General features: G+C 39.8%; 1 protein-coding gene across 1 annotated transcript in view; it reads left to right on the plus strand.

The window, feature by feature from the left end:
* MLIP (muscular LMNA interacting protein) overlaps positions 1-9,590 on the plus strand; it is a 394,933-nt gene extending 385,343 nt beyond the window's left edge. The window contains exons 14-15 of the mRNA XM_056565747.1: positions 5,709-5,793; positions 8,753-9,590. The gene's annotated coding sequence lies outside the window, so the exon portion shown is untranslated. The remainder of the gene's footprint in view (positions 1-5,708; positions 5,794-8,752) is intronic.
* Positions 9,591-15,829: the final 6,239 nt, after the last annotated feature.

Below are 15,829 nucleotides of genomic sequence, written 5' to 3' on the forward strand. Positions count from 1 at the left end.
TAACTACATGCAGGAAAATGAATACGTTTAAAATTGTCATCTTCTGACCCCTATACCTTTTTTATTTTTCCGTGTATGGGGTGGTATGGGGGCTCATTTTTTGCGCCGTGATCTGAAGTTTTTAGCAGTACCATTTTTACATTGATAGGACTTATTGATCGTGACCAAAAGTGACCAAAAAGTGACCACTTATTGAAGTAACCAAAAAAGCACTATTTTGGCCATTGACCGTGTGGTTTCATTAATGATATATTTTTATAATTCGGACATTTCCGCACGCGGTGATACCATATAAGTTTATTTTTATTTACACTGTGTTTTTTTTTTTTTTTAGGGGAAAAGGGGGGTGATTCAAACTTTTAATTGGGGAGGGGTTAAATGATCTTTATTCACTTTTTGTTTTTCACTTTTTTCTTTGCAGTGTTATAGCTCCCATAGGGACCTATAACACTGCACACACTGATCTATTACATTGATCACTGGTTTCTCATAGGAAACCAGTGATCGATGATTCTGCCACTTGACTGCTCATGCCTGGATCTCAGGCACTGAGCAGTCATTCGGCGATCGGACAGCGAGGAGGCAGGTAGGGATCCTCCAGCTGTCTTGTAAGCTGTTCGGGATGCCGCGATTTCTCCGCAGCTATCCCGAACAGCTCCCTGAGCTAACCGGGATGCTTTCACTTTCACTTTAGACGCAGAGTTCAACTTTGAACGCCGTGTCTAAAGGGTTAATAGCGCGCAGCACCGCGATCAATGCCGCGCGCTGTTAGCCACGGGTTCCGGCCGTTGTTAGAGGCTGGGCCCGACCCGCTATGATGCGGGGCCATGCCGTGGCCCCGCGTTTTAGATCGGGAGCAGACTCATGACGTAAGGTTACGTCATTGGTCCTGAACAGGTTAAAAACTGCAGTGGCAGTTTTCCAAAAAATGCCAGAAAAGAAACTTTTTGGAAACCTAGCCTAACTTAGACTCACTGATAAAGTGCTTGTCATTATGAGATCACTTTGATGTCAAAAGTAAAATCAAAGTTACGAGTTATTCTTTATTTGTTCATGAAATGTTTACCTTTATGTTTTCTTTTGGAAGCTTTCTTCTCTATAAAATAGAGGCAATCATTTCATTACAGGACAATAGGAGGCTCAAATAAAGCTCTCCAGTGATCATCCATATGTCATTTACCTACTGTTCAGAATATAGGAAGTAAACAAAGTCCGTTTGTCAAAAACTTTACATGAGCCTAAGTTTTATTTATTTCTGTTAAGGACCCAACGTTTTAACTTTAGTCATTTATCTTTCCTAGTGATGAATAATGGATTATGGATGCATCTGGTAGCAGTTTCTGGTTGAAGAATGTGAGAGAAACATGGGGATAGATGGAAATAATAATTTTATGTATCCCTGCCTACACAATATTTTACGTTTCTTGCTGTCAGCTGTATGACAGGGAAGAAGTAATGAGTCTGAGTGCTTACTGTAAAGGAAGTGTTTGGACCCGGACTTTTCACAATGTTGGAGGCGCCGCTGCTGGAGTATATGCAGATAATTAGCTTTTCTTACATAAAAGTTAATGCTGTATAAAGCTTTGTCATTCCATAAAAAAATCTGATGTATAAGTATTACTGCACAAAAAGAAGTGCCTGGCAGAAAAAAGAATCCTAGCTACAGCAAGACAATATGGCATCTACTGTATTTCACTATATTTAGTATAGTGCAGTATTTATTTCTCAATTTATATTCTTGCAACACAAATGAAGCTTATCAGTGGCCATATAAAACATTGCTGCTACAAGGGGAGATCAACAGTCTATATGAAAGACTATGAATCACATGAATCATCCTGACAACCAGTTTTTATACTGAAGCCTGCCTGGCACTTAGCTGATGAATAAACATCGGCTGAACACACATTTTCCCTGCATTGGCTTTTCAAATTGATGCCCATGTGGATGAGCTGGGTAAAAGCTTTTCTAACATGAAAACCCCTTAAATAAAAAAATAAAAAAAATAGATATTTTACTATTTAAAGGGGTACTCCGGTGCTTACACATCTTATCCCCTATCCAAAGGATAGGGGATAAGATGCCTGATCGCGGGAGTCCCGTAGGCTTGCATTGAGGGGCGGAGCATGACATCACACAGGGGCGGAGGCGTGACGTTACACGCCGCCGGCCCTGCAGTCGACCGTAAGCAGACCCGGAGGGAACACGCTCCGGGGACTGATTACAAATGGGGTGCCGTGTGCATGATCGCGGGCGTCCCCAGCTGCGGGACTCCCGTGATTAGGCATCTTATCCCCTATCCTTTGGATAGGGGATAAGATGTGTAAGCACCGGAGTACCCCTTTAAGGGTGTGTTTCCCGCTCTGAGTGTAGGGGCGGGCTCTTCGCAGCAGATTTTCGGTAATGAAAGCTCCACTGCAGTCACTATTGACTTGAAAGGGGTCTGTGATGGATTTTCTGCAGTGGACTTTAGCTGTCGAAAAATCTGCTGTGGACAGCCCATGGAAAGCCTATTTCAATTCAAACTCGCAACGGGAAACATGCTGTGAATTCGCAAGTAAATCTGCCCCTGTGAGCATACACTTAAGCCATGTTCACATGCCCAGAATGTATGAACGGTGTGACCATCCGTCTTGGGGATTAGCTATGGGATCGTCCTGGACCACGCCACAGGATGCGTTTCTTCTCAATAAACCAGCAAACAAATGCTTATAATGCAAATCTGGCACCTTGCCAGTTTTATTAGACAGGTTGCAGGGAAAGAAATAAACAAAAAAAACAGGAACAAAACAAAATCTTAGACCGTCTGGTCACTGACTAAACAGATCAGCTTGTCCTGACTAACAACCGCTGAGCTTCCCTCAGCCGGTTAAACTTATGTCCCCTGCAACCTTCTACTCACAATGTCACTCTCTTTGAGCCCCTCATAGCTCGGGCTGTGTACTCCTCAGCAGGCTCTGTCTCTTCCCTACAGCCCACATGCTGTCTCCTAGGAAGAGCCCAGATTAGACTGAGTCTCCATCTCATATACACTTCCCTTCCTTCCTGCCTCATTACTTAAGAAGCAGGTGAGAGCTTCTGCAGGGTGAGCCAAGGAAATACACCCTTTCCTTGCCACACTGCCACAACGGGAAATCTCTGTGCAGACATTCTGCAGACTGTGGGTGCCGGCACAATTTGCTGGCGTAAGGATTGCGCAGGAATGCGCCGTCTCATAGACAGCTATGCATTCCATGTTGAGTCCACAGAAAAAATGGAAAGGTTCATTCTTTCTGCAGACTCGGAAATCAGAATTTCCTTGCTAGAAACGTCTTGGGTGAAAATTCCGCCGTGTGCATAGCGCAGCAGAATCCCATTGAATATAATGATGCGGAATCTCCGGCAGAATTCCGCACAGATATTCTGGACATGTGAACATGGCCTTAATGTCTAACCTTTTGTCAATCAATACTTCAACAAATGAGTAAGCTTGTTTACTGTATACTTTTTGCTAAAACTTGTTTAATAGGGGAGACTGAATGTAACTAGTATGATAATTCAGATATGGACTGGTGTTCACTATGCTAGGTGTCATTATTGGGAAAACAGGAGAAAGACTGCTTCATTCACTGCAGCATAGGCTATTATTAGAGAAGAACAAAGAGATTCTTGTGTGGAATAGGCTCAATTTTAGTTTGCAAATGCACACTGATGTGGGTTCTGTAATGCAGACTACACTTCCCATGAATCCTCTGGGGTCAGATGTAAAATCACTCCAGCTGGTCGTCTAATGGTGGTGCTGGAGGTCACCCATGTGAACGTATAAGACTCATTAGTGGGTTGTGATCAATTCACATTACATGCAGTTTTGATGCTTCTTTTTTTTCAACCTGCATCTTTGAAGAAATCTTGTCATGAGACGAAGGTGATTTGAGGTGCTTTATGAAGATTAAAGGGTATTCCAGAAAAAATACTTTTTTTTTTTAATTTCTTCTAATAAAAATCTAAATCCTTCCAGTAGTTATCAGCTGCTGAAGTTGAGTTGTTCTTTTTCTGTCTGACAACAGTGCTCTCTGCTGACACCTCTGTCTGTTTCAGGAACTGTCCAGAGTAGGAGCTAATCCCCATAGCAAACCTCTAATGCTTTGGACAGTTCCTGAGACAAGCGGAGGTGTCAGCAGAGAGCACTGTTGTCAGAAAGAAAAGAATAACTCAACTTCAGCAGCTGATTAACTACTGAAAGGATTAAGATTTTTTATAAGAAGTAATGTACAAATCTGTTTAACTTTCTGGAGCCAGTTTATATGAAAAAAAAAGTTTATTTTTTTCCTGGAATACCCCTTTAGACTTTGTTCACATGTTGAATTTTTACTGAGCATTGTACATGATTTTATTGCAGTTTTGGCAGTTTCTTGTGCACTTTTCAAAATTCATGACGAAACTACACATTTTTACCATACTTTATTGCAGTAAAATATCACCATCTTGGACACAATTTTGGAAAAATATCAGCAAAAACATAGAAGACAGCCTCAGAGGAGGTGTATAACTACTAAAGATCTTAATCCTTTGGATAGTGGCTAAGAAATTTTTCGCCGGAGTACCCCTTTAAGCAACATATTGATATATGATCATCTTTTCTGTTTAATTGAAAAAAGACTATAATTGCTGTGCATCAGTGTGGTATTTAATGCACATGATTGTTGTAATATATATATATATATATATATATATATATATATATATATATTGTAAGAAATAAATAAAGTGTAAAAAAAGTAAATAAAATGGAAAGCTTGGTCTTAGAAAGGCTGTATGTTACCCTTTAGGTAACTATTTTCTATTTTGCTTTGATATACATTCCCCTTCCTGAGTTTGGATTGTGGTCCTGTGGGAATTTGTTTTGTGGATTACCCTTTCACTTCAATGACAATGATCCAATGCCACACACACACTGAGATAAAGAGGGGCACTGTTCTGGAAGACCACAGCTACGTTTTTCTGAATAATCCATCAAATAAAACTCTATTTCTGGATCATCCAGCTAATAAAACTTATCCCCTATCCACTGGATAGGATATAAGTGTCTGGTCAAGGGGGGAGGGGGGGGGGGGTCCAACCAGCCACAACCGGACCTTCCATGATTTCCAGAACAAAGCCCATCTTTCCTCATTGAGTGCTTCAGCCCCAACCTTCCAATATGTACTAGTCTTGGCAGTGACTACCACCAACCCTCCTCGAAATTAGAAATTTCTCCCCTATACACAGGTATTTTTTTTATCAGCTAGAAAACCCCTTTAAGTTAAAAAGTAGCAGCAAAGTTATGTACATGGAAAGGAAGATAATCCGGCTCCCAGTCAAATAAAATAATGAAGCTTTATTCAAACATGGTTAAAATCCAAGTAATAAAAAGGTGAAAATATTAAAAACACAAAGAAAAACACACCAAGGCGTTTCGACCTGCTAGCAAGTCTTAATCATGACCACGATTAAGACTTGCTAGCAGGTCGAAATGCGTTGGTGCGTTTCTCTATGTGTTTTTAATATTTTTCACCTTTGTACTATACTGATGAGCTGACCTACAGTTTCGTTTTCTACTTTGTTCAGCAGCAAAGTTACTTTATTCCACTTTTTGAGTAGTATGGATCAAAAACCTAAATATACTTGTAAGCTCATGGAACATGGACAATCTAAATATTTATCATTTTCTTCTATTCTATGTCTTGCAGGTTAAAGGCAGAATGGAAGAGAAGCCATTTGAATAGTACTATGTGTTCCCTCGTATTGCTCAGCTTATCCATGTGGAAAAAAGATGTATACAAAATTATCCTGTTGATTGTAACAAATGTTGTTTGAGCTTCCTAGTGAAGTAATTTTAGAGAAATATATATATATATATATATATATATATATATATATATATATATATGTGTGTGTGTGTATGTATAGGTAGAGTTCTTACTTTTGACTGATGTCAATATTTGCCACTATACAAAGATCAGCCGTAACCTTGAAACCAATACCGATTGGCAATGGTGTCTTTTGGAAGAATAATGTGCCCTGCCACACTGCAAAAGTTGATAAGAATTGGTTTGAGGAACATGACTTTGACCCAGCTTTCCCGATCTGCCTTAGACCCAAACCATCTGGTTTTGCCCATAACAACCAATCACAGCTCAGCTTTCATATCTCAACTAGTGTTGGGCGCGAATATTTGCATTTCGATTTTTTTTGTGAATATCGCAAATTCGCGAATATTGCGAATATATTCGCTATATATTCGAAATTGTGAATATTCGCTTGTATCCCGCATATGCGCATATTCGCATATGTGAATATTTGCATATGCGCATATTCGCATATGTGAATATACGCATATATGAATATTCGCATATTCCTTCTTTTCACTTGTGGGCCAATTAGAATGATGCAAATACACTTGTCAGAGGTTATTAACAACATCCCTAGCAACCAATAGTAAAGTTACCCACCCCCTCACTGTTTTCTTCCTCCAATACGCGAATAGGCGAATATTCACATATGCGAATATAATGAATATGTGAAATTTGCGAATATAGGACGATTATTTGTCTATATATTCATGAAATATTGCGAATTCGAATATGTGATATCGAGCTGTGATTGGGTGATTGGGTGTTATCGGCAAAACCAGTTTTGGTTTAAGGCAGATTGAAAAATTGTGCCTAAAGGGTTCAGGGTGTTGACTTGGCCTCGAAATTTCTCATATCTCAATCGGATCCCGTATTAGTGGTATGTGTTGGAAAAACAAGTCCGACCCATGGAGGCCCCAATGTGAGGTCTTTGAAGATCGGCTTTTAACTTCTTTAGGCCAGACACTGAAGGATGCTTTCCATATTATTAGGCAGGTGGTTCCAAACTGTGGCCCTGCAAATGTTGCAAACCTGCAACTTCCAGTATGCCCAGACAGCCAACGGCTGTCCGGGCATGCTGGGAGTTGTAGGTTTGCAACATCTGAAAAAGACACAGTTTGGAGACCACAGCGCTAGCTGATCAGTGGAGATAGTCATTCACCTTCATGGAAATGTAATTCAGCATTATTAGGGATATATCCTTTTAAATAGAATTGTCTGCCAGGTTGTCGATTGAAGGTGTGAACATACATACTTTCTAACACCACTACATGTTATTGAAATTGAGATATATTGTGAAAAGGTCAGGATGAGACCAGCTAGTTGAACACCATCCAGGCAGCACTGGGTCTTATATAACAAATATAAACATATTATATATATATATATATATATATATATATATATATATATATATATATATATTAGGCAAATAAAAACATAAATTCCTTAGGTTTTTTTTTGAGGATGAATTTATTAAGTAATATTTGAATACTATTTAAGGGTACGTTCCCACCTAGCATATACACAGCGTATTTCAAGCAGCGCAAAATCAGCAGCAGCATCAGGAAATACGCTGCATATCCCTCGCTCACCATACACACAAGGCTTTCCGGCGGCAGCCCTATGTGTGTAGTAAGTTTTGGAGACGGAGCCGCGCGTCACAGTCATGCCAGCACACGGCCCCGCCTCCAAAACTCACTGCACACATAGGGCTGCCGCCGAAAGCCCTGTGTGTATGGTGAGCGAGGGATATGCAGCGTATTTCCCGTTGCTGTTACAGATGTTGCGCAGCGTGAAACACGCTGTGTATATGACAGGTGGGAACGTACCCTAAGAGAGCATTTTTAATCATTTCTTTAAAAAGGCCTTGTTTTATATTGTGAATTATATTGTTAATTTTATGCATCTATCTAGAGGATCAGCAAGCTTGTTCAATACTAGTAAGTAGAAATAGACCCTGTTCACGCCCTATTTTTACATCCTGTTGAAATGTACTGTTATTTTTTTCAAGATCAGAAAAAGAATACCTTTATAACAGAATGCAACAGGGAGACGGTCCTGTTGCTATAGATTTCTATTTCAATGCATACCTGTACTTCAAAAACATGTGTTTATATTAACCCTTCGGACAGGGTTATTTCAGTCCCAGAGATTCACCTCCATGTTGCACAGCTATTTCCCATTTTTCCTTTTTCAGAGCAAAACCAATCTGGGTTTTCTGCCAGCAGTACACATGTGGATTGTGGCAGGAGGATGGACAGCGATTACAGCAAAGCAGGGGTTATGTCAATTTATGTAAAACATGTTGATAGATCGGGATCTCAGTGCTGAGACCCTCACCGATCAGGAGAACCAGTGGGGAGAGGTGCAAGGTAGTGCATGTCACTCCCCAACTTGCAGCAATCTCAGTTCAGTTTCTCTTGATGGCCCCATAGGCTTATAATGAGATCAGAACACAAAGATGTCTACAAGCTGAGGAGTGAAGTGCATTTATTAACCTCATCCTCCTGATCACCTGATCAAAACTTGTGACAAATCTTCATGACATACAAAAAAAAAAAAAGGTTGCACCAGTACTCTGCAAATGCTGAGGCACAAGAGCACTGTAGATATGAAATATTCTGAATTGCATTACTGCAATATTAACTGTAAATGTAACTGTGAGGCACTTATCACACTTTATTCTATATACAGTATAGGGTGCTCATGTGCCTTAGCATTTGCAGAGTGCTCCTGCAACCTTTTATTTTGTTTGTTTCGCATTTGTCATAACAAAGTGTACCTGCACATTCACCTGCTGACTAGTTTAGTTTTTTTTTGCAATGGCTCGGTAACATGTCAAAAGTTTTTTTTTTTTTTTTTTTTTTTTTTTATTACAGATATACTTTAGGCAGTGAACTAATGTGGCTGCTGGCAAGCTACACAAGGGACAACTACCCAGAACATTATGGGTGGTAAGAGATGAGAAGGAAGTCTCAATCTATTGGTCAAACTGAAACTGAATTTTATAGGAGGCAGATGGGCTCAGGATGTATGGACAAACCCTGGGCTCTCTCCTGCACATAGCATTAGCTAAGTCCCAACCCTATTTCATGTGTTCTATCTTGGTCTGTCTGCTACTAGAGATGGAATTCCCCTAACATCAGGCAAAGGATAGCAATTTGAAGGGAAATGAGACATCAAGTGGCAAATACTTTGGAACTTTTTTTTTCCTGCGTTATAATTTTTGTAAATGTAAAAAAAAATAGGAAAAAAGGGGGGGGGGGGAAGGATGCCAAAAATTGGTACAAACAATGAATCTATAGAAATGAAAAAGCAAAAATAGTGCACATAGTTATTTCATATTACATATAACATAAATGTATTGGCTATGCATAAAACAAAAGGAGTTAATACAAATACTGGCTTTGGTTAGAATATGCTTCAAGAACAGCAGCAACCACTATGTAATTTATAACCTCCCATTCAATAGCATTTCATAGTAGGCTACCTAGTTAATATCTCAGCTTAAAAGGGTACTCTGCCTAAAAACATCTTATCCCTTACCCAAAGGATAGGGGATATGATGTCTGATAGTGGGGGTCCCGACACTGAGGACCCCTGCGATCTCAGGCGCGGCACCCCAGTCAGAGTGTACAGAGAGAACTCCGCTCTGTGCTGGATGACTGGTGACTACAGCCGTAACGCCCCCTCCATTCACGTCTATAAGAGGAGACGTGATGGCTATGTACTAGCCGCCAAGCCCCCTCCCATAGACATGAATGGAGGGGGCGTGGCGTGACATCACGAATGCGGAAGCTCCAAGCTTGGCCGGAGATCGCGAGGATCCTTTGGATAGGGGATAAGATGCTTGTCGGTGGAGTACCCCTTTAAATGTCTAAATTCTTTTCCCATGTGAACACAGCCTTAAAGATTTTAGTTGCGTTTAAGTTTGAATCTAAAATTCAATAGTGGTGTGGCATGTATAAGTTAAGAGTGGGAGTCTTCATACTATTTTATCTAGGCCATAATATGTATACAAAAGTGTATTACTATTGTGCATATGTGCTATTGGTTTCCCTACTGTAGATCACTCCCCCACTTTTTGTTGGATTCTCTGTCATCATATGGGATAATGAAGTCCGTCACGTTTCCATGGGAACTCAGCTGTTTTTAATATAATCACTAGAGCTCTTGGCAGAAAGGAAAAAAAGGTCAGTGTGAACAGAGCCTTAGTTCATCTATGAGTCAGAATCTTTCCTTGGGTCTTTTTAGAAATGAAATTAGAGTCATACATGTTTTCAGCACAGTGGAGTTTCTATTAACCTATTATTAGGAAGAAAGCCATATTGGTTTTACTACACAACGTCAACTAAATTTAATATACTAGACACGTAATGGTATGTTCAAATAGCTTAAAACTTACCAACGTGTTCCATATTACACAGTGTTGAGTCTGAATATTCGAATTGTGAATTTTTGCGTGAACATCGTCACTTCGCGATTTTGCGAATATTTAGAATACAGCGATATATATTCGTTATGACAAAAATTGTTTTTTTTTTTGACAGTACACATCGCAATGATGTGTACTGTGTAAATAAAAAGTGACCATCCCTGCCTGCTTCCATCTTGTGGTCCAAAAGAAAGCTCCAATATGAGTATATGTGAAAATTTGTGAATATCGGCCCTTCCAGAGGACACTGATCCCTTTCTTCTTTGTGGGCCAATGAGAAGGATGCAAATACAGTTGTCAGAGGTTAGCAACATCCCTGGCAACCAATAGGAAAGTAGTCAGTTGAAAGATATAATGCACATGCGCACGCGCACCTTGAAAATTTCATTACGAATTTCACATGGAAAGAAAAGTGAACGAATATGCAAAATTTGCAAACATAGGATGAATATTTGTCCATATATTTGCGAAATATCGTGAATTTCAAATATGGCGTATGCCGCTCATCACTAATTACACATGAAGTTTTGTCTGTAATCTACAAAAAATTATTTTGCAAGAGCATATTTTACAGTTACAGATGAAAATGTGTGCATAAGATAAAATATGTTGGTATATTTTACACTGTGAAAAGATACATGCAGAAGACATTTTATTATACAAAACCAATGATATATATACCAAATCATTCATTGTGAGTGGGACGCCAGAAACTACTATTTAAAATCTAAGGCGGAAGAGAATGGAGGAACAGTACTCTCGGCACTGGTGATATTTAAATGTTCGGTGACTTAACATGCAGGGAAAAGGGAACTGTAAGGCTAAGTTTCCACTTCTTTTTTTTCTGTCAGTTTTTGTAAAACTTCCACTGCAGTTTTTGAGCGAAAGCCAGAAATGTATTCAAAAGGAATAGGACATATAAAGGAAGGACTTATACTTCTCCTCCCTTATGGATCCACTTCTGACTTTGGCTCAAAAACTGCAGTGGCAGATCTCCAAAAACTACCAGAAAAAAACCAAGTGGAAACTTAGCCTAATAAGGCATTATCAGGAGGTGCAAATGTGCAGATAGATATAGACTGTCATGTAAATGTAAAGAGAAATAGTAGCACAACACTCACCCTTTAGTTGCCAATAGTGATGAGATTTATTTATTTTCTTAAATATCAGAAAAGTGGTGTAAGGAGAAAAGCGAAGCGCTCTGTGGAGTTTGGCCAGCAATGGTCCTGTTTAACGTCTTTTCCCGCTTGATCATGCTAATATCACGTGAAGACGGGACCAAGCTGGAAATGCTAAGAAATGGGACTCTTGTTTCACGAACTCCACGAAGCTCCTCACTTCTCTCCTTCCACCACTACTTTACTGTTTGTTTACGAAAATAAACCTTATCGCTACTGGCAACTAAAGGGTGAGTGAGTGCTACTATTTCTCTGCATTTAAAGGGGAATGTACACTTGCCTTAATCATAAGGTTTTAGAGATGATACAGTATGTCATGAATAGGTGTTAGCACATCATGTATCCTAATGTTAGCTGTTTATGATGTTGGGCAGTCAACACACAAGATGTCCTTGTCACTCTCTGCCCAGCCTGTTATTTCTGACCAGTATCTCTATGGAAAGTCACTTCCATAAAGTAAGATTAGTACAACCACAGTTTTCCCTTCAACATCTGATTGGTTGAAGATTGAATCATAGATGGTCATCAGAGTAACTGCTCGAGACATAACCGGAAAAGTGTTTATATAGAAGTACCGTATTTCAGAAATTTGCCTTCTTTACATTAATAGTCACTAAACTGCTAAAGCCATTTCCTTCATGATTCATGAGTGAATGCTTGTCCGCCACTTTGTTCCTGCATTATAAATTTGTATATTGGTTTTCCATGTATTTTATATTCAGTTATAGTGAGCGTTTACTTTACCTGCATACTGCCAGATTATCTGTACTTCTCAGAAGAATGTGATTAATACAGTGGTTTAGTTGTGATACCAAATGAGAGTATGTTCACACGGAATTAAAATGTGCAGAATGGGTGGACATTCCGCACGTTTGAAATTTCCAGCGGGTGCTAGGACGGCTCAGAAATGCACCGCCTCTGCATACAGATACTTTAGCAACAGAGTCACACTGATTTCAATGGGATTCTGTTGCGCTGTTCATATTGCAGAATTTTTGTGCCAGAAAATCCAAATTGCAGTGTCCGCAGAAAGAATAGACATGTCTATTCTTTCTGCATACAACAAATGGAATGCAATGGAATGTCGTCTATGGGACAGTGCACCCCTGAGCGGTCCTAACGCCGCATTCAGAGGAATGTCCACCAAGTGAACATAGCCTAAGGGTGAGTGTTTTGCAGAAGATTTTCTGATAAGGATTTTCCTATCCATTAAAGTCAAAGGGTAGGGAAATCAGTAGAAGAAAATCTGCAGCAAAATCTGCACATGTGAACATACCCTAAGCCTGTATTGCTTGTATGCTGCTTACTGTTGTTATCAGTCTACACTTGTTTTGCTAAGTGAATAAAAAATATTACTTTAAAGAAAAATTCTGGTCTTTACTTATTATTATTAATAGCAACAAAATACTGTAGGACATTTATGTTTTACACGGCATGTACAGTATTTCAGGGTAATGCATGCCCCAGTGGCTGTTATCTTAATCCACTGGCTAGGTTCTTAAATTTTCAATAAAAGAAAAAGCTGACAGATACTGCTTGCTTTACGGATAGAAATCACAATAAAGACATAGAAATAGGATCACATCGTAATTTATTAGTGTACAACTAAGGCTATTTTCCTACCACACATCTGCCAAATGTGTCAGGAAATCTCATACAGGGTAAATGAATGCATATAGTGTCATTTTGATCCAATTTCAGATGGTTTCCATGGGGGTTTCTGTTTATTTGCTGTATGGAATTGAACAGACCTCTGCTCTTTTCCTTAGAGCAGGATAACCTTGCAGTAGACACTTTTTTCTAAGATGTCCTCTTTAGTTGTGTAATGCTACTTTTGCTAAATAATATTTGTGCATTCAGTAACATGCATTTATTAAATCTTAAGTTAAACCAAATACATTAAATAAATGACAGTAAACTGTAGTAATACAAATAGCAGAATAAATGCTTACATTTTGTAGCAACCTAAGGATAAACAATAGTGACATACAGGTCCAGCATTAGGGGGGGCAATCCGGGCAATTGCCCAGGGGGCCCCCATCCCCCAGGGGGCTCCCTGCGGGCTGCTCAGTGGCAGATCCAGGGGGGGAGGATCCACCACTGAGCAGCCGCAGGGGGCCCCATCACATTCGGGACATCCCTGTGTACCAAAAGATCTTTTCAGGACACAAGGATGTCCCGGTTACCTTTCTGCGGCCCCGCATTAATTTTAAAAATGCAGGGGCCACCGGGAGGTAGCCCATAGCAATGGAGGAAAGGAGTTAACTGCGCGTCATCTTCAGTGCACTTCAGAGGAGCAATGGACGGAGCACTGAAGTGGAGCAGTACACAGGCATACAGCCTCCAGCCATACACTGTATATGGCTGAAGGCTGTATGTCTGTGGGGAAGCTATACTGCACCTAATGTGGGGAACTATACTGCACTTAATGTGGGGGAACTATACTGCACCTAATGTGGGGGAACTATACTGCACCTAATGTGGGAATCTATACTGCACCTAATGTGGGGGAACTATACTGCACCTAATGTACGGGAACTATACTGCACCTAATGTGGGGGAACTATACTGCACCTAATATGGGGGAACTACAACCTAATGTGGGGGAACTATACTGCCAACCTAATGTGGGGAACGATACTGCACCTAATGTGGGGGAACTATGCTGCACCTAATGTGGGGGAACTATACTGCACGTAATGTGGGGGAACTATACTGCACCTAATGTGGGGAACTATACTGCACCTAATGTGAGAAACTATACTGCCAACCTAATGTGGGGCAACTATACTGCCAACCTAATATGGGGGAACTATACTGCCAACCTAATGTGTGGGAACTATATTGACAATCTAATGTGGGGGAACTATACTGCCAACCGAATGTGGGGGAACTACAATCTATTGTGGGGGAACTATACTGCCAACCTAATGTGGGGGAAATACAACCTAATTTGGGGGAACTATACTGCCTACCTAATGTGGGGGAACTATACTGCCAACCTAATGTGGGGGAACTATACTACCAACCTAATGTGGGAGAACTATGCTGTCATCCTAATGTGGGGGAACTATGCTGCCAACCTAATGTGGGGGAACTATACTGCCAACCTAATGTGGGGGAACTATGCTGCCATCCTAGTGTAGGGGAACTATGCTGCCAACCTAATGTGAGGGAACTATACATAAATATAAAATTGTACTATTCTGATCCCTATAACTCTTTTATTTTTCAGTATATGGGGATGTATGAGGGCTAATTTTTTGTGCTGTGATTTGTAGTTTTTATCGGTATCATTTTTGTTTTGATGGGACTTTTCAACTGATTTTTAGATATTTTTTGATGGTATTTGAAGTGGCCAAAAATGTGCAAATCTTGTTAGTTCACTATTACGACTTTTGTGGCCCCACCACGCTAAGCCCAAAACCGGCCCTGGTGGCATAAAATATCTTCTATATAAAGGAGAACCCACGTACTGATATTTTATGCAATTAAACAGTATAGCCAGTATTAGTAAATGTACCCTGAAGTTTAGGCTTAAGGAGTTAGACTCCCTAGCTACAATGGCTGCTAATTATGCCTTTTGCATATGCAGTTTACTACACTTTAACCCCTTAATGACCATGGGTGTATACTTACGTCCCTGGCCGGCGTCTGTTATGTGAAGGGTGCCCAGAAGCTGAGCGTGCTTCATACCTGGTGGGTTCCAGTGCTATCAGCAACCGGGACCCACGGCTAATACCGGACATTGCTGATCTGCACCGATAACACTGATCAATGTTATGCTAAGGCATGGCATTGATCAATCTATGCAATCTAAGAATTGCATGTAAAAGTCCCCTATGGGGACTAAAGAAAAGTGTAAAAAAAGCAAAAAAAGAAGTTAATAAATATGATTTAACCCCTTCAGTAATAAAAGTTAGATTCACCAACCTTTTTCCATAAAAAATATATATGTAAACAAAAATAAACATATGTAGTACCGTTGCATGCGTAAATGTTCAAAATATAAAAATATTATGTTAATTGAACCACACAGTCAATGGCATACACATAAAGAAAATTCCAATGTCCAAAATTGTGTATTTTTGGTCAATTTGTATAACCTATAAAAATGTATAACAAGGGATCAAAAGTAAAAATAAAAACTTCAGATCACGGCGCATAAAAAATTGAGCCCTCATACCGCCCAGTATGCGGAAAAATAAAAAAAAGTCATAGGGGTTAGAAGATGACAATTTTAAACATACTAATTTTGGTGCATGTAGTTAATAATTTTTTTGAGTAGTAAAATAAAATAAAACACATATAAATTAAGTATCATTGTAACCGTATGGACCTAC

Source organism: Hyla sarda, chromosome 3 (genome assembly GCF_029499605.1).
Source record: "Hyla sarda isolate aHylSar1 chromosome 3, aHylSar1.hap1, whole genome shotgun sequence".
In the NCBI taxonomy this organism is placed as follows: Eukaryota; Metazoa; Chordata; class Amphibia; order Anura; family Hylidae; genus Hyla; species Hyla sarda.